Raw genomic sequence first — 21,086 nt, 5'->3', positions numbered from 1 at the left:
TTGTGGGCATACCGAACTTCGGTAAGGAATGCAACTGGGTTCACACCTTTTCAACTGGTGTATGGCCTAGAAGCCATCTTACCAGTTCAGTGTGAAATCTTGTCCCTCAAACTCGCAGTCGACCTTCTCCCCGGAACTTCAGAAGAGGAGGCTCGTTTCTTGGAACTAATTCAATTGGATGAAACCCGTCATGATGCCACTTTGGCTAATGAAGCCCATAAGAAACGAGTCAAGGCGTAGTTCGACAAGAATGTCAAACCCCGTGTCTTCTCAGAAGGTGACTTGGTCTTACTTTATGACCAGGAATCCGATAAATTGGGAGCAGGTAAGTTCAAGTATTTATGGATGGGCCCCTATATTGTTAAGCGAGTGTTAGTAAAAGGAGCCTACGAGTTAATGGATTATGACGGGATTCCACTGGCGCAACCCCGTAACAGGTTGTACCTTAAGCGTTACTACGCATGATACAGTGTGGTAACCTATGAGCTTTTGTTACATTTTTGTTTTCGCTAAGAGTAATTGTTTTGGTCAAGTAATCCACTTTTTACATTTGTCGCAGATGTCGGACCCATTGGAATCTTTCGTTGGATATGCCAACGAAGCAAGTCGTAGTTCGCGAAACCTATCTTCTACTGCCTGGGCCATTTTTGATCCAAGGGGCGAGTTAGTAAGTTTCAGAGGGGTATGTATGGTCGGTCAACAAATAACATCGCTGAATATAGCGTGTTGATAGAACTTCTCTCTGGTGCCATCACACATGGCATAAGCTGACTTTTCGTCAAGCTAGACTCACAGCTCGTCATACTACAACTCACTGGTATCTACTCCGTCGGAAATCCAGCTATCTATCGTATGTTCCTAAGGGTCAATATTTTGGAAAGACAATTTGATTTCATTCAATATCAACATATTTCCAGAAACTTAAACACATTAACAGACTCATTGGCAAATTATGTGTTAGATAGACATTTGCAACATTTATAAAAAGAAGCATTTCATCAGTATTTGCATCAGGATCATGTAACTTAACCAAAATAAAGCTCCGAAAATCAAAAATATATATATAACTGTTTATGGTTTACACATAATGTTCTGTAACCAAGACAAAATTGGTCAAATGACCCAAAACTCAAAATGCTAGGGGGCACCCTAGTCTAATGATGCTGGTGATAACAAGTCACTGCCTGTGCAATCATGCGTAAAAGCCTAGTCCATCGACTCGGCACACCAGTGGTATGTCGCTGCAACCTCAAGGGCAGCTCGTCGGTCCTCATGTCCGGAATACCAAGAGTAAGGCCCTCGACCTGATCCTGCAAAGCTGAAATAGTCTCGACCACATCAAGGTCGCGAAGGATAGCCCTTCCCGCACCCTCTCCTGCTGGAGCGGCAGCTGGCACTCTCAGGCGTACTACTAGTCGAACTGGTCCAACATCTGCATGAGCACATGAGTTTTGATTAGTCCTGATAGAAGGAAGCACAAGAAAATTATAAAGAGAAATGATAAACAAAGATATGGTCAAAGGATTTACCAATGACACCCCACTACTCGCCAGCAGGCAGTACCAAATCCGGATCACCCCGGAAATTCATACCAGCATATGGATACTTAGAAAAACCATCTCCTGATGGTTGAACCACTCGAAAAAGGTATCATAGAAAGAAATCTGGGACTGACTAGCATGTCTGGCCATAAGGTCGACCCATCTCTGCATCCGTGGCTCAGTCGGTGGAGGTAAACCAAGTGAAACATACTGCGGCTGCATCAGTGGGATCTTTTCCAAGGCGAAAGATGTCAAGATAGAACCATATCCAAAGTTCTTCAATCTTCCATTTTTCACCTTGGTTAGTTGTTATTTCATCACAGAGAGTATTGCGTCACACTAGTTGAACACCTTTGGTTCAAGGCATTCCAAGGCATACTGCATATAAGACCTGTTGGCCACGTGAAGTGCCGCACTACCAGCCAGTCTAGCAAAAGTGAATATAATGGTCCTTAGGGACCTATCAGTGACATCTTGGATAATGATCTTGCCGTCCTTACTCGTCTAAGATCCCTCTCTGCAATACATGCGAATGTAATCTCTCACAGATTCACCCCCACGGGCCGAACCTAATAATGAGATAGGGGCACCCCGCCTTGATAATCCGGTCAAAAAATAGATGTCCACAATAGTCAAGGGGATGGACTTTCCCCTAATCTGGAACACCTGGGTGGTAGGATCCCATGCATCAAGAAAATACTGCAACAAGTTGATTTGTTTCCTCATGCAAGAGATGTGGAAAAACTTGAACAGGCCACAGTTCCGTAGTGCATTTACCATAACCGGATCATGTAAAGCAAGCATGTCCTCTTCTTCATGCTCATGTTCTCGCCATGTAACAGGCATTTTGCTCCAATGAATCTCTGAAACAAACAAGAGAAGATTCAAGGTCCTGATTTGGTGAAAAACAGGCAAAAATTTCCATGAAAAACTGTGCATAAATGGCCCTCTTTGTGCCCATCGCACCCCCAACACTGTTCTAGGTGGGATGCATGCTGAATGGCCAATGGCCAAGCCAGCATGCATCCCACCTTTCGATGTAAAAGATGTGCGATGGAGCCAGGGCAAGTTTTTCAAACCCCAGAGGCTCAGAAAAACCAGAAAACATGCTCAGAATGCAAAATGGAAAGGATGAAATTAAAGAGCTCAGGTTTAGCTCCTACCTGGTCTAGACGGTGCCGAGAATCATCCACAGAATCTCCCAGAATCAGCTAGTGAAAATCAAGGGGGAAAGCACCTCCAAAGCTCCAACAAACCAAAGTTCAAATGAAATGGTAAAATGAGAGGTAAAAAGCACTTTTAAATTACTTTTCACGTAATTCAAGTAAGATATTAGTGTTTTAACTCATTTTTCAAATGTATATTGTTAGTTTCTAACTAGTTTGATGAAGCAATTGAACAGGCAGTACAACCTTTGAAAGAACAAAGTTGTCAATGGTAAAATCAAGACAATCAATGACCATTATAATTAGTAGTTTTAACACGGAATTCAAGCTCGTTAAAAAATAAACATAAGCAATGAGCAAATGTTCCCCTAGAGTTTAAGCTCGTTAAAAAATGAACCAATTTATGGTAAATAACCATCGTGAATGTATTACCATCAGCCTTCTGAAGCCTTGGTCGTGTTCTCATCATCACCTCCACTTTTTTTTGGCCGATCATTCACCTCCATTTGATTGTTTACCCTTTTTGAGGAACAGCTGCGAAGAGTGATCCTGCTAGCCATCCTTGTGACACTGCCGTGATTGGAAAATTCCAAACCTTACCTGGAATCAGCTGCTACACGAATTTATCACTCGTTCCTCAAAAAACGAGTCTCCTTTAAGCTCTTTTCAACTAACTCATAAAATATGAAAATATTGCAGAGAGATTGGCCTCTCCAGCTCATTAAAGGGACCGGAAGTGCTATCCCTCCTTTAGATTTTAATCTTTTTGGACTTGAGGGATTATTACACGAAAAGATCGAGCGCTTGTTTTGTTCGGCTCGTTAAAAGTACCGAAGATTCATCCCTTTTGTATTGTTTTATACTTTTTTCGGACTCAAGGGATTATGTGACGAAAAAGGACCATTGGAGTTTTCTTTACGTCCCTTTTTCAGACTCTCTAAAATTGAAAAGGACTGAGTTATCCTTGTCATTAAACTCGTTAAAACTGAATAGCGACAAACTTCTCCATAACAGACAAGAACGAGTTTCACTATCGCTAGGCTCGTTAAAACATAGCGATGGGTTTGCTCGAAGGGAAAATTATAGAACAAGCATATGTTATCCTCCTCAAGCTTGACAAAAATAAAGAGGTACTGGTCAGCAATGACTGGGGAAAAATTGGGAAGAAAACTTGAAAAAACTTTATTGGTAGCAAGTCGCTCTTGAACATGACACTTTCACTCCGCATCTGGGTCGGGTTGGGTTGTTCCATTCACTGGTCACATCACCGTGGTTCGATCACACCATCCATATTTGGGGTTAATGCTACCGATCCATCATGTCAGTGTTGCCGATATGTTCAAGAGAAGTCGCTTAGAGAATTCACCTGTGTCTCACCCACTGCAATACATTCACGCTCCATTCTTTCATGACCGCCACCCTGAACCTTATATCACCAGATCATTTTCACCTCCATTTAAATCATTTGCTCTGTTCCATGTCATTGATGTGGGATTCCCTAAGGCCCTCCTGTGACAGATCGCTTCTTGTCGACATCAGCTCATTATCCAAGAAGTTGATCTAGGAACAACCCTTTCAGTACTTTGAAGCTTGCATGCCTCAATGGCAAGTTTCTCACTTCCGGCGACAGGTTTACATCAATGGCCTTCGACCGAAAGATTTTGCGTGGTGTTCGACGCTAAGTCCCTTATTCACACCACGTGAATTGTACTAGAGTACCTTGAGGGTCATCATCATTATCGGTGATTCCTCTCGCGCCTGTTAACAACTTACATCATTGGCTGGTAATCAGGCGATGTCTTTCCATGTTCGACCCCAGAACATCTCTCACATGGATCAACTTGTACTTTGAGTGAAGATCGAATGAGATTGAAGACCCCGGATCTAGTTTCATCCATCCGGGCTGCGATATATATTCAGGAAAATAAAGACATCAAATGTACATCATTACTGAATAGATAATCATCCAACCTAAGGGATGATGGCTCTACCAGAATCATCAGTCTACACTCAGACGATTGTCTCTCTTATGTACATGAAAATGAATTTATAAAGCTGAGCATGGGAATGCCCACCTCAGCTAGATCATGAAAATATTATGAAGATAATGTATTGTATTATATCTTATTATAGGTCTCCTTCCAGCTTGAAAAAACTTCAGATCCTCATGATAAATCATTTCACACGACATCAACAAATTAACGACCTCATGCTTTAGGGGGCAACTGTTATAGACATTTTTGGGCATTGCAACCCCAATCATAAATGTCCATAAACCAAGGTCTCTTAAGTCCCTAAAAGTGTTGTTCCAACCTCTAAAAGAACAAGGTCAACTGATTACATCTTCTCCCAGAAGTTCTCCATGAAAAACTGCTCAGAACTGGTCAAAACTAGACCATCTCACCTTCTCCATGGTCAAAGTGCGCTGCATCCCACCTAAATACACACAGTAGGTGCGATGCATCTTGAAAAGCCCTTATATGGGGTGCGATGGGCGAGAGTGGACAAATGGCAGGGTCAATCTGCAAGGTGGAGGATCATGGAATCTTCTAGAAACTTCTCCTGTGACACTTGCCTCTCTGCATTCGCCCAGGGATGAGTAAGAGATCATCAATCTCCAAGTGGAATCAAGAACTATCAGAAAGAGGACACTAATCAACTCTCAAAAGCTGACTCGCCACCCTTGCAAACATCTATATATGGATCCCTCATCCCAGAGATCCAGAGGCTAGAATTTTGTATCTTGTAAGGAAGTGCTGCTGGTTTCTTGGTGTAATATCATAGTGTTGGGTGATCTAAGCTTTTCATGAGGTGAAGAAGGGCTTTCTTGTTGAGAGGATGATGCTGGGTCAGAACAATTGGTTGTAATCCTCTTTGCTTTTTCTTGATTATCAATAAAGCTATTCAAGTTTTCCTCCACATTCTTGTATGATTGATGTTATGTGCATTTGTGTGGTCAATATATATCTGGTCCTATATTGTTTATGATAATAGATCTATGTTCTTGGATAATGTTATGCTGCTTTGATTCTACAGGTGCTCTGTGAAGCTGGCTAGACAAGGAAGTGAGTAGCAAAGATCTATCAGAAAGGAGAGGAATCGAGCAAGGAACCAAGCGCAAGACAGAGGTTGGTCTCCTTATTCCCCTCATATCTATTTCTCATAAAGGAAAACGAAAGTAGTTTTAGTTTGTTTATTTCTAAGGTAGCTACCTGCCTTAGTGGGACTAGCAGCTCTGCATAGACACTAGTTTTCCCGATAACAATCCTCCTTAGGGGGAGGCTGGTTATCTGGGAGAACCTTCCCAGATCATAGGTTAATCTCCTGAATCTCCACAGCATAGGTTGGGCATGATGATTCCCCACTATATACCTACTGGGCCTATCTGTTATTCAGGTTCGAGTTTGGTTGAGCAGGCATTTGGGGTTGCCTTGGTGGAGTAGGAGGCAATGGTTGTGGTTGAACAGGTGGTGGAGGAAAAAGAGTGGGAGGAGAGTTGTACTGGGGCCTCCACCCCTGATGAGGTGCATTCCACTGAGGCTGTGTCTAGGCATAAGAGAGAGATGAATGAGCAGCTGGTTGAGCATGGTACTAAGATGGATATGACCACTGCGGAGGTATGGACCAGGAAGGATGAGCAGGGGGACCCCAAGAAGGCATGGAAGTGGCTTGACTGGAGTTGTAATATGCCTGGGATGTCCCTTGCATCCCCTGCTGATAAGGTCTAGGCCCATGAGGCCTCCTTTGGTTCATGAAATAGAGTGGTTCAGTGGCTCCTTCGGCCCTTTGGTATACAACTTTAAGTTCGGGCAAGGAAGGGCACTGATTCGTAGGATGCTATTCTTCGTAGAATGAACACACTTCTATAGAGTTCAATGGATATTCATTCCTAGGATGCCTTCTAGTGCACCTAGGACAAAAAATGGCCAACGCCCTCTCTGCTTCCTCTTGTTTCCTTTTAATGTGCAAAGTATCCATTTGCATGGAAAGAGTTTGCAGCATCTCACTTTTGAAATCTTCCAGCATGTTTCCAAATTCACCTCTGAGGGATCAATTGGATGAGGAGGTACTAGCTATGGGTTGACTCCCCCTACATCTCTTTCTGGCTACCCTAGAATGGTTTCTAAGGATAGTTTTGATGTCTTTATAAGGTAGCTGGTAGATGTCTCCCCCAACCAGTAAATGAAGGGTGTCTAGAAGGTCTTCCATGACTCCTCTGAGTAGGACCAACTTCCCGAGATTCGGGGTCAAGTGTGCACATGGCCCTTTAATAATTGAGCTGGAATCTCTCTTCATAATCCTCCAAGGATTCATCACTTCCCATGGTCATTCAAAAGATCTCTTCCTTTGTATCTTTTGACCTACAGTAGTCCCGATATTTGTTATTGAAGGTTTGCTGCATCTGAGCCCAAGTTGTGCTGTTGCCAGGTAACCCCATGAACCAGCGCAATGATGCATCCTTGAGGGTAGAAGGGAACAATTTTAACTTCCTCTCCTCTTCTGCATAGTCATAGGTTCGACAGATAGCAACAAACTCAAATAGGAAGGTGTCAGGATCTTCTGTAGTTAATCCATGGAAGTGAGGTAAGGCTGAAGGGCTTATGTTTTTCATTTTAGTGTCCCCATTGGTTTCTCGAATGGGAAAGGTACACTCTACTCTCTCTCCATTTCCCCTCACATTTATATTTTCAGCCATGGTCTCAGGAGGGATGGCTTCTTCCTCTTCTTCTGCTATAAGATCTTCGTATATATTTGGTTGTTCACCTATAGGTTCTTCTGGATCACTGCCACCAAAGAAGAGAGAAGGGTGGCTTTGTGATGTGGTGGGGGTGTTGGGTAGGAATTTCCCTGAATTATCTCGGTTCGTATGAGGCATGAAAAGAAATATCTTTTTTGGGTGATTTTTGTTTTTTTTCACTGCTTGTACCTGCAAAAATGAAATTGATTGAACAAACAAATTGCAACTACTGAAATGAACTTGCTAAAATGAAATTGCAGAACTGAAAAGGAAAGCAAATGAAATGCAGAAAGGAAAGTAAGGAAATGACTAATCTACTTTTGCTAAAGTGGAAATTGCAGAATTGAAAGGACTAATCTACTTTTTCTAAAATGGAAATTGCAGAATTGAAATGACTAGTCTACTCTTGCTGGAATGGAAATTGCGGAATTGAAAGGAAAGAAAGGAAATGCAGAAATTGAGAGAAACAACTACTCTACTTTTGCTGAAATGAACTACTTAGAAGAATGTTGCAGTAGAAAAATAGAAGAAAGCATTAATCAAAAAATACTCTGACGCTTCCCCAGCAACGATGCCAAAAAGTGGTGAGCACCAGTATTGCAGCAATAATGCTACAACTCTTGGGGCTTCCTACTTTACTTTTATCAACCCGATAGTTCGTAACAAGTACTAGCTATTATTGCAGGCTCTCACTTGGTCAGCTGGCACAAGATCCTAGGAGCTTAAGCCAACTTCTATGAATTCTCAGAAGAAGCTTTTAACTGTGATGAAAGAAAGCTAACTCTATAGGGACTATTCTACTTGCAGAAAGAGAAAGAAGACTGGAATCTAAGGCAAACCCTAGCAAACCCTAATTTATCCAACTAACCATACTTTTGCAGAAAAGGAGATAGAAACTAATGATATGAATGCCATTTACTACTGGGAAGGTGAATTACATCTATTTAAATTACTTCTGAAAGAAAATGAGAAAATAACATCTTTTTGTGTTTTTATGTGTTTTATGTGAAATTGTTATGCATGAGCTTTTGACTGTTTGTGGCTATGGCAGAGGTTTGGTGGTGATGGAGGATGGATTTGGTTTTTGTAGAGGTGGAAGAAGGTGTGGAGAGTTTCTAGGAAGCCCCTAGTACCCTTCTGAAGGCTTCCCTTGCAATCAGACTTCGAAAAATCACTCACAGGAAATTCTACAGGAGGCTGCAGGGGATCTACAAGAGGATCTACAAGAGGAGGCCGAGAGCTGTTTTTGGAGGTTTTCAAGGTGGAAAAATGGTGGGAAATGGTAATTGAAGGCTAGATAAAGGTTTTGAGGTGTTTAGAGCTTGTCAAGGAAGATCAAGAGGGAACATGATGGTTTTATTTGTTCAAATGGCAAGAGGGAAGCTTATGGAGAAAAATGTAGAAATTAGGGAAGATTGGTGAAATGCCGCGAATGACTTGGGAAATCTGTGAGACGTGAGTTGATGCTGGCTACTTTATGGATGTATGGTGATCTGAGGTGTCCTGCAAGAGATCTGCACATCTACTTAAAAAAACTGATCAAAGAAAGGACTAGCTATACCATGAAAACAAAAATTTCTCTAGCTTGACCTAATTTTTGACCTAGAAACAGAAAATGTTGAACAATAACCTTTGAACATAAAAGAATGAAAAGAGATCTATTATAAAAACAAGAAATGATCTAGGAAATTGAATTTGAAGCAATACATTAATCTTTCCAAATCAAGTCATCGCACTAGAAATTGCATGGAAGAGCAAAACTGTATTTTTGGTGGCAGAAGTAGTGCCTTGACCTCAAATAATAGTCCCAGAAAGGGAGAAAGGAGATCAGGGCATGTTGTTTGTATTTTTGAATCTTAGCCTATCACTGCATTAACCTACCTAAGAAATTGAAACAAAAACAACTATGCAAACCATCAAAAGCAACCTATTCTAAACAAGGTAAAATGAATCTATGTAACAAAAATTAACTCATGAACTGAAGCAAAAACATATAAGTACAAAGCAAGAGGTGATATGAAGCTTGAGTTGGGCCCTAGCCTAAGAATTTCAACTCTTTGAAAGAGATCAGTGCTGGCTCAAAAACTGTTTCATCTCCATTAACAAAAATAAAAGTCACATTACATAAACTGTTCTCAAAAAGGAAGCTCGAAAATGAGTTGCACAAGTGCTGCACCAAAGTGTGAAATTCTACTAATGACTGGATAAACTACTAAGGTTCTAAGCCCCCTTATTTATACAAATGGAGTCCCCCAACAACCTTCCTAAAATCAAGGATCTTGGCTTCCCAGAACTGGAGATAAACAACAGTCCTTCCTTACTTGCTCGGCTGCCCCTTGGATGGATCAATGTGGCTGCTTGTGCTCCAAGTTGCTGATGGAGGATTCAAGGAAAGGGGTCATAAATGAAGGAGACACCTCCCTACAAATCCTCTTCCTTGTTTCCCTCAAATATTTGCTGCCATTTGCTCATAAATCCTTTGACTTTGTCCAAAATTGACCAAAAAATCTGCATAAAGCACACATTAGACTACATCTCAAAATGACTAACCCAATTCACTCTATTAGCATTAATATAATAAAAAAAATGAAATAAACTAATGAGAATGGTGGATTAAGTTGAATTAAGAGGCAAAAAGAGCCCATATAATTACCCATTTCTGGGGCTCATAATTGGCCATTGAGCTTTGGGAGCTCTTGGGAGCTTGGGGTACTTCTTGGAGATATGAGCGACCATAGGTTGAATGGTTGACCTTCCCCTAGTGGTGCGCAAGATACGGGTTCAGTGGTTCACCTTCCCCTTTGATACCCCATGATGGTTGACATGTGTGTAGGATGATTGGTTCAACTTCCCCTACAATTGTGGATACATGTATGTAGGGTGAGTGGTTCACCTTCCCCTATGATTGTCATATGCATAGGATGAGTGGTTCACCTTCTCCTATGGCATATGAGTAGGATAAGTGGTTCACCTTCTCCTATGGAATATGAGCAGGATGAGTGGTTCACCTTCTCTCGCCAATGCCCCAACACACATCCTACCCATGGAGTCCGAGACTCATGGGAAGTACCTCTCATATGGATAATGAGTTAGGAAAAGTGGTCAGGGACCATAGTACCACCGATGGACGGATCGTGTACTGGCGTACTCCCTATGACTAGGATGAATGGTGTTCAACAACTTGATTTGGGATCAAGGACTGAATTTTGCCAGTAGAGAGTGGTAAGGTTTTGTGACTCACTCTCGATCACTTATTATTCATTATTACTTCATAATTCAATAGAGAAGAGAAGAGAAATGATGACAAAGATGGTACATGATGACAAGATGATACATGATGACAAGATGGTATGATGATAACATATGTATTGGTAGGTGGAATTATCCCTAGTTGAGAGGGAGTATTAAAATTGGAAACTAGGTCAAAATTACACCTTAGGAAAACTCATATGATGGATATTATTATTGCATTGGGTTCCTTTTTTCAAGAGGTCCAATTTTGATATAAATATCATCTCATTCAAACAAGAAGAAGTGGAATTTTGAATTTATTCTTCCTCATGCACAAATTGTCAAGAGTGGCCTCAATCAAATGTAGGCTCAAGAAGCCCAATGGACGTGTCTCCTCACCCTCAACGAATTGTATAAATAGGAGTAACCTCTGTCCCCGTTTGGACATCACTCATCACATCAATCTTCTCTCTCTTCTCTTGATTGGTTTGTACAATTTGGGAAACCTCTCTCTCTACCACGTGTGGCATAAAAGGAAGACAAAAATTTCAGAAGTGCGGGCCAAACTTTTAGAGAAACAGTGTTGTGGGGAAAAATGCCTATACAGGATGATCCTATCCACCTAAGGTGTGACAGTGCCTTAGCAACAAACAGAAACAACTATTCTAGTATTCTTCCTTTATGAATTAAGAATGAATAGAGATGGATGGACTAACCGGTGTCTTCCGTTTGTCCCTCGACCCGGTTTCTCTTCTCTTTGAGAGTTCCCAACTACTTGCCTTCTCACTCGCCCAGCTTCAACAGGTTCCTGCAAGATCATAAGAAGGGAACACTACACAAAGACATAGATTCGTATTCATAACTAGTTCAGGATTAGAAATAAACTAAACATACTAATGCAATCATACATCAAAGATACATCAGTATATAGGAGAAACCAAGATAGCTTTATTGATGAACAACAAGGTTTAGGAGGAGATACAACCAAGAGAGTTCCAATCCAGCATCTACCTCCCAGCGAATGAAATCCTTTCTTCACCTCCCTTCAAAGCATTAAGCACCCAATGATTCCAATCTCAAACCAACAACAATTCTTTGCAATAACAAAATTCCAGCCCCTTGGATCTCATGGAGGAGAGATCCATATATAGATGTTTGGAGAGAGGATGAGTCAGCTTGAGATCTGACTAGTGTCCTCTCCCTCTGTTAGTTCTTGCTTCCACTTGGAGACTAAGAGCCTCTTACTCATCACTTAGTCGAACTCATCAAGGCAAGTGTCATGGAGGAAGATTCTGGAAGCTTCCACAGTCTTTACACCTCGCACAAAGGACCTTGCCATTTGTCGTTTCCCACTCAGCGCACCTTGGTAGTGCTTCCACCTGCGTTGCAATGCAACTAGCCAGTGTAGCCTCTGCATTTCAACGCAGGCAGCTAGTGGAGCCTCTGAATTGATTCTGAATTGACTTGTTTTTGAGCAGTTTCTGGTGGAGAACTTCTGTGAATTGCTGTGGTTTGTTAGCCTTGTTCCTCTAGGGGTAGGAACAACATGTTTAGGGACTTTGGATCCCTTGGATTATGGACATTTCATGCTTATAGTTGTAAGGCACAAAAATGTCTATAACAGTTGCCCCCTAAAGTATGAGGCTATTTATCGGGTGAAATGCTTTATTAGGAGGATCCGAAGTTCTTTCAATGCTGGGAGGAGACCTGTAATACAATACAATACAATGCATTATTTTCATACTTTTTTCACGATCTAGCTGAGGCGGGCATTCCCATGCTCAGCTTTATAAATTTATTTTCATGTACATATAACAGACAATTGTCTGATGATAGACTGATGATTCTGATAGAGCCATCATCCTTTTGGTAGGATGATTATCTGTGATGTAAAGTTGTACATTTCTATGTCTTTATTTTCTGAATATATATCGCAGCCCGGATGGATGAAACTAGATCCGGGGTCTTCAATCTCGTCCGATCTTCACTCTAAGTACAAGTCGATCCATGTGAGAATTGCTCTGAAGTCGAACATGGAAAGACATCGCTTGATTACCAGTCAATGATGTAAACTGTTAACAAGCGTGAGAGGAATCACCGATAATGAAGATGACCCTCAAGGTACTGCAGTACAATTCACGTGGTGTGAATAGAGGACTTGGCGTCAAACACCACACAAAATCTTTCAGTCGAAGGTCATTGATGTGTACTTGTCGCCGGAAGTGAGAAACTTGCCATTGAGGTATGCAAGCTTCAAAGTACTGAAGGGGGTGTTCCTAGATCAACTTATTGGATAATGAGCTGATGTCGACAAGAAGTGATCCATCAAAGGAGGGCCTTAATGAATCCCACATCAATGACACGGAACGGAGCTAATGATTTTGATGGAGGTGAAAACGATCTGATGACATATGATTCAGGGTGGCGGTCATGAAAGAGTATAATGTATGGTAGTGGATGGGACACAGGTGACTTCTCTGAACGAATTCTCTTGAACATATGGCGACACTTATGCGATGGATCGGTAGCATTACCCCAAATATGGATGGTATGGCGAGACCATGGTGATGTGACCGGTGAATGAAAAAACCCAACCCGATTGTGGTACGGAGGAAAAGTGTCATGTTCAAGAGCGACTTGCTACCATCAAAGTTTTCTTGAGTTTCTCCCAATTTTTCCCCAGTCATTGCTGACCAGTACCTCTTTATTTTTTTCAAGCTTGAGGAGGATAACATATGCTTGTTCTATAACTTGCCCTTCGGGCAAGCCCATCGCTATGTTTTAACGAGCCTAGCGATAGTGAAACTCGTTCTCATCTAAAGACAAGTTTGTCGCTATTTCATGCATTTAACGAGTCTAACGACAAGGATAACTCGGTCCTTTTCATCTTTAGAGAGTCTGAAAAGGTACGTAAAGTTAACTCCAAAAGTCCTTTTTCGTCATCTAATCCCTTAAGTCCGGAAAAGTATAAAACAATACAGAAGGGATGGATTTTCGATATCTTTAACGAGCCGAATAAAACAAGCGCTTGATCTTTTTGTGCAATAATCCCTCAGGTCCAAAAAGATTAAAATCTAGAGGAGGGATAGCTCTTCCGGTCACTTTATCGAGCTGGAAGGCCAAAACTCGGCAATCTTTTCATATTTCACGAGTCAGATTAAAAGAGCTTAAAGAAGACTCGTCTTTTGAGGAACGAGTGATAAAAAAGGTTAGCAGCTGATTCCAGGGAAGGATTGGAATTTCCAAATCACGGCAGTGTCACAAGGATGGCTAGTGAAATCACTCTTCGCAGCTGTTCCTCAAAATGGGTAAACAATCATATGGAGGTGAATGATCGACCAATGGAAAAGTGGAGGTGATGGGCAAACATGACCAAGGCTTTAATGGCTGATGATATTACATTCACGATGGTTATTTACCGGAATAGTTCATTTTTTAACGAGCTTAAACGCGGGTGGAAACATTTGCTCGATCTTATGTTTATTTTTTAAAGAGCATGGACTATGCGCTAAAACTGCTCGAATCTTGCGTTTATTTTTTAACGAGCATGAACTGTGTGCTAAAAACTGCTCGATTCTTGCGTTTATTTTTTAACGAGCATGAACTGTGTGCTAAAACTGCTCGATTCTTGCGTTTATTTTTTAACGAGCATGAACTGTGTGCTAAAACTGCTCGAATCTTGCGTTTAGTTTTTAACGAGCATGAACTATGCGCTAAAACTGCTCGGATCTTGCGTTTATTTTTTAATGAGCATGAACTGTGTGCTAAAAACTGCTCAATTCTTGTGTTTATTTTTTAACGAGCATGAACTGTGTGCTAAAACTGCTCGATCATGGTCTTGTTTTTTATTTTTACCATAAATAGCTTTGTTCTTTCAACAGATAGTATTGTATCTTCGACTGCTTCATCAAACGAGTTAGAAATAAACAATATTTGCTTGAAAATGAGATTGAAAACACTAATATTTTACTTTGAACTACGTGAAAAGCAATTAAAAGGTGTTTTTACCTCTCATTTTACCATTTCATTTGCACTTGGTTTGTTGGAGCTTTGGAGGTGCCTCTTCCTCTTCGATTTTCATCAGCTGATTTTGGGAGATTCTGTGGACGATTCTCAGCGCCGTCTAGACCAGGTAGGAGCTAAACTTGAGCTCTTTCATTTCATGGTTTCCTTTTTGCATTCTGTGCCTCTTTTCCTGTTTTTCTGAGCCCCTGGGGTTTGATGGGCTCGTTTTTCTATCAACGCACCCTGTGCCTAGCGAAACCTGTGCTAAATGTCAGCCAGTATGAAGGCAGTTTGACATTCAACGCAGGTGAATCACTCCTGCAGGTGCGTTGGGCGAAAAAGAGGAACTTGTTGCACAGTTTTTGATGAAAATTTTGCCTGTTTTGCATCAAAATCAGGATCTTACTCCTTCTCTTGTTTGTTTTGCAGGGGCCATTGAGCAAAATGACCCTTACATGGCGAGAACGAGAGCATGAAGAAGAGGACATGATTGCCCTACATGATCCAGTTACCGTGAACGCGCTGAGGAACTGTGGCTTGCTGAAGTTCTTCCGCATCTCTAGCATGAGACAGCAGATCAACCTACTGCAATATTTGCTCGATGCTTGGGATCCCGACCACCAAGTTTTTCAGATTAGGGGCAAGTCCATCCCCTTGACAGTGGTGGACATCTATTTCTTGACTGGTTTGTCGAGGTGAGGTGCCCCTATCTCTTTGTCAGGTTCGGTCTGGGGGAGCGATTCTGTGAGAGATTATGTCCGCCAGTATTGTGGGGAAGGATCTCAGCCGAGTAAAGATGGCAAGATCGTCATCCGCGATGTCACCGACAGGCCCCTCAGGGCTATCTTGTTTACTTTTGGTAGGATGGCCGGGAGCGTGTCTCTTCATGTAGCCAACAAGTCCTATATGCAACATGCCTTGGAATGCCTCCAACCGAAATTGTTCAACTGGTGTGATGCAGTACTTTTGGTGATGAAAGAACAGCTGACCAAGGTAAAGACCAGAAGATTGAAGAACTTTGGGTTCGGTTCTATTTTGACCGCCTTTGCCTTGGAGAAGATACCACTGATGCAGCCTCAGTACATTGCACTTGACTTGCCTACTCCTTCTGAACCACGTATGCTGAGATGGGTTGACCACATGTCTAGGCATGCCGGCCAGTCTCAGATTTCGTTTTCTGTTACCTTCTTTAGGTGGTTCGATCGTCAGGAGATGGCTTATGCCGAGTATCCATATGCTGGCATGGATTTCCGGGGTGACCCAGATTTAGTACTACCGGCTGGCGAGCAGTGGGGTGCTATTGGTAAAATCTCTGACCATATCATTGTTTATTGTTTTTGTTTATAATTTTCTTATGCTTTATCCTATCAAGACTTTAATCAAACTCATGTGTACATGTAGATGTTGGTCCTGTTGGCCCAGTAGCCCGTCTGAGAGTGCCAGGTGTCGCCCCAACAGGAGAGGCTGCCGGGAGAGTTATTCTTCGCGATATTGATGTGGCTGAGACTCTTTCAGCTGTGCAGGAGCAGGTCGAGAGCCTTACTCTCGGTATTCCAGATGTGAGGATTGACGAGTTGTCGTTGCAGCTACAGCGGCATACTACTGGTGTGCCCAGACAATGGACTCGTCTCTTACGCATGATTGCATAGGCCGTGACTTGCTATCACGAGCATCATTAGACTAGGGTGCCCCCTAGCATTTTGAGTTTTTGGGTCATATGACCGATTTTGTCTTGGTTGCAGAACATTATATGTAAACCATAAACAGCTATATATATTTTTGATTTTCGGAGTTTTATTTTGGTTTATGTGATCCATATGTGAAACATTGATGATGCTTTTCTTTTTATCAATTTTGCAAATGTCTATCTAACACATAGTTTGCTAATGAGTCGGTTAATGTGTTTAAGTTTCTGGAAATGTGTTGATACTGAATAAGATCAAATTGTCTTTGCAAAATTTTAACCCTTAGGAACATGCGATAAATAGCTGGATTTCGGACAGAGTAGATACCAGTGAGTTGTAGTATTACGAGTTGTGAGTCTAGCCTGACGATTAGTCGGCGTATACCATGGGTGATGGCATCAGAGAGTAGTTCTATCAGCGCGCTATACTCAGCGATGTTATTCGTTGATTGACCAATACATACACCTCTGAAACTTACTAACTCACCACTTGGATAAAAAATGGCCCAGGCTGCGGAGGATAGGTTCCGCGAACTACGACTCGCTCCGTCGGCATATCTAACACACGGTTCCAATGGATTTGACATCTGCAATAAATGTAAAAAGTGGATTACTTAACCAAAATAAACACTTTAGCGAAAACAAAAATGTAACAAAAGCATACAGGTTACTATTAGGCATAGTAACGCTTGAGGTACAACCCGTTACGAGGTTGCGCCAGTGGAATTCCGTCATAATCCATTAACTCGTAGGCTCCTTTTGCTAATACCCTTTTAAAAATATAGGGGCCCATCCATAAAGACTTAAATTTACCAGCTCCAAATTTATCGGATTCTTGGTCGTAAAGCAAGACCAAATCACCTTCTGAGAAGACACAGGGTTTGACATTCTTGTCGAACTGCGCCTTGACTCGTTTCTTGTGGACTTCGTTAGCCAACGCGGCGTCATGACGGGTTTCATCCAATTGGATTAACTCCAAGAAACGAGCCTCTTCTTCTGAAGTTCCGGGGAGGAGATCAATTGCGAGTTTAAGAGACGAGATTTCACACTGGATTGGTAGGATTGCTTCCAGGCCATACACCAGTTGGAAAGGTGTGAATCCAGTTGCATTCCTTACCGATGTTTGGTAGGCCCACAAAGCTGAGTACAGGATTAGGTGCCATCTTCTTTTGTGAACCCCAATCATCCTTTTCAGCATGCGCTTCAGGACTTTGTTGATTGCTTCAACTTGTCTGTTAGCTTGCGGATAATATGGGGTAGAGCTGTCGTGAGACAATCCTAGTTTGGTAGCTAATTCGACCATCATGTGATTGCGAAAATGTGATCCATGATCTGTGACTATAGCCTGTGGTACGCCGAATCTAGCGACTACATGATTGAAGAAGAAAAGGGCAACTGTTTCACCAGTATTATCTATTGTAGGCATCGCCTCGGCCCATTTGGTAAAATAGTCAACCGCGACTATGATATACCCATGCCCCCCGGTCGAGGTGGGGTTACATGTCATGAAATCGATGCCCCATTTGGCGAAAGGCCCCACAGCTACTATTGGCTGTAGCGGAGCGGGAGGTCTTCTGGTTTTGCTATCAAAAATCTGACAAGCATGGCAACTTCTGACTGCGGTTATGCAATCTTTGAACATGGTTGGCTAGAAGTATCTTGCTCATAATATTTTTTGTGCTGTAGCATATTCAGATTGATGCCCCCCACAGGCGCCTGAATGACACTCATTCAGGGCTTTTTCGGCTTCCTCATGGGTGAGGCACCTTCTCAGAACCGTATCGACACCACGACGGTAAAGTGTATCACCGACGATCATGTAGTCTTTTGCTTGGTATCGGATACGTTTTTGTTCTGAGTGTGAGGTGTTCGGCCGAAATCTTTGGGTTTGGAGATAAACGATTATATCTCCATACCACTCATCGCTTGTGGATATCAGAAACAAACTTTCGTCCACGATTGATTCTTGGGATGTTTCATCGTTGGACGACGATGGGAGATCGCATAATAATTCTGCGAAAACCAAAGCTTTCTTTGATTTGGATTTTACAAATTCCAGATCAAACTCTTGAAGGATTGCTATCCATTTTGAATATTTGCCCCCTAGCAACTGTCACAACAATATATAATTCATGGGGTTGCAATCTGATAGAACGGTAGTTTTCCGAAAGAGGACATAATGTCGAAATCTTTGTATCGCTTGAACAGCAGCAAGTGCTAGCTTTTCAACGTACGAATATTTGCTTTCTGTATCATTTAAGTTTTTACTTAAATAATATATAGGATGTTCAATTCCATCGACTTCTTGAACTAAAACCATCGCAATGGTCATATCCGCTGCAGCCAGATACAGGTTAAAATCTCTTTGATAGTCCGGGGCATACATTAATGATGCTTTTACTAGAGAATCTTTCAGAGCGTCAAAGGAAGCTTGCGCCACCTGATCCCAGACAAAAGGTACATCCTTTTTCAAAAGACGAGTATAACCTTTAGCAAGTTCTGCGTAATTTGGAATGAACCTCCTCAGAAAGTTTGCTTTCCCTTGGAGTTTCTGAATCTGAAGAAAATTTGAAGGTGGAGGCAAATTTATGATTGCCTGAACCTTACAGGGGTCGAGACGAATCCCGTCCTTGGAGACTACAAAGCCAAGTAAACGACCAGAGCTGACGCAAAATACACATTTGTGTGGATTGAGTCATATCTTGTAGTGTCAGCAACGTAGAAATATCGCTCTTAAATGCTGCGGATGATCAGTCCGCTTTCGCGAATGAGCCGGAAGGTCATCGAGGTATGGTTGAACGATGTTCTTGATGTCATGGAAGGCATAATTCATTGCCCTCTGAAACGTCGCCCCAGCGTTCTTTAAACCAAAGGGTAATTTTCGATATGCGAATGTGCCCCACGGACAAATGAATGCAGTCTTTGACTGGTCCTGTGGGCGGATATTTATTTGATTATACCCGGAGAATCCATCCATAAATGAAAAGATTTCACATCCGGCGCATTCATCAATTATTTGGTCGATGAAGGGTGTAGGGTAGTTGTCTTTTGGACAAGCTTGATTTACATCCCTATAATCGACGCACACTCTAATTGTTCCTTGTTTTTTCATAACAGGGACAATATTCGATACCCAATCAGTTAGAGGAACCGGGTAGATGAAACTAGCATGGAGAAGTTTTTCAACTTCTGCCTTAATTGCAGCGGCTTTCTTGGGGTGCACCTGCCGAAGCCGTTGTCTTACTGGTTTGACATCAGGATACATCTTAATTTCATGTTCAACGATACTCGAGTTGATGCCTGGCATTTCATCATATGACCAAGCAAAGACATCTCTGAATTCGCGAAAAAGAGCGTTATATATTTCCAGTTCTGAAGGAGAACAACATTTTCCAACATAAATATTCTCTACAACATCTGTTTTGGTTGAGATATTTATGGCTATAGTCTCTTCAATATTGGATAGGTTCCGCTCGGAATCCACCGTATTTACAGTATTTGATAGGAATTCAAAGACTGAAGGGTGATAAAGGTCATCATGAGTATCTTCTTCACAATCCAGAAGAAGGGAACGATGGTGGCTATCATTCCATGGTGCCCCCTCAATCAACATTGATTGTATGATTCCTTCGTCGGTTCCATGCACTCACGACCAAGGATCTAATGGGGTACCATACTCTCTAGACCTATCTACCCAAACGCACGATGAGCGTTGATTTGGGTTCGCCTCCCAAGCTAGGAACATTGATTGCTACAATATCTCCGTTGGGCTTGGGGGTAAAACCATTGCATGATCCATGTCAATATCGTCTTCTGAAATCTTTTGTGCGGAAGATATCATGTTGCAGGCTCCTACCAACGCTACTTCTCCTATATAGATTGGAGGTGGAAGTGCGAAAGTTCCCATTAATGTGGGGTCTTTCAGTAGGCCTACTCCGATATTTTGAAGCGAATGGTTGCTGCCATGGATCATTGGAATGCTTCCCGTAACTTGAGAACCATTGGGGAGGAAGTTTTGCTGGTCGACGATTGTAATCCCTCCTTGGAAAGGGAATGCAATCTTTCTAAAATAGGTCGACACGACAGCTGCCATGGCATAGATCCATGGTCTTCCTAGTAGGATGTTGTAGTCAAGGTTCCCATCAATGACTTCGACATCTATTTCTACTGTTTTCCCTCCTAGTTCAATTTTTAAGTTATTCAGGATACCATATGGGGTATACGATCGTCCATCAAATGCTTTTAATGTTGTTGAAGATCGCGACAAGGTTGGAGATCCTAATGTTTTCCAGCAACTCATCGACATAATACATGTGGATGCCCCCTCATCAATAATCGTTCGATGAACGGTTTTGTTGAGGGCTTTCACTTGAATAAGGAAAGCTAGTTGAGCTGGTAACTGAGGATCGTATCCTTTATGATCGAAGGATACAAGATTGGAATCCCTTGGGTCCACCCCACTGATAGCTGATAACAAAGCCTGCCTTTGGGATGGGCAATTCTGTAGTACTTCAAGAGTCGACATAGCGGATGGCGATTGGGCCAAATCTTCCACTATGTTATAATGTTGCGCTGCCCTAGCGCGAGGATTAAATGTCGACTTGTGTACTACTCCCTTTGGCGGTTTTATTGTTAATTTAGGTATTATTGGTGGCGTTACAACTTCTGTCAAGGTTGTTGTCGAACTACTTGGTTGATCTTTATCCTTGTTGTTCGACAGC

Source organism: Pinus tabuliformis, chromosome 8 (genome assembly GCF_031772625.1).
Source record: "Pinus tabuliformis cultivar Carrire ecotype Pingquan chromosome 8, CPIR1, whole genome shotgun sequence".
Lineage (NCBI taxonomy): Eukaryota > Viridiplantae > Streptophyta > Pinopsida > Pinales > Pinaceae > Pinus > Pinus tabuliformis.
Note: the sequence above shows the minus strand (reverse complement) of the source record.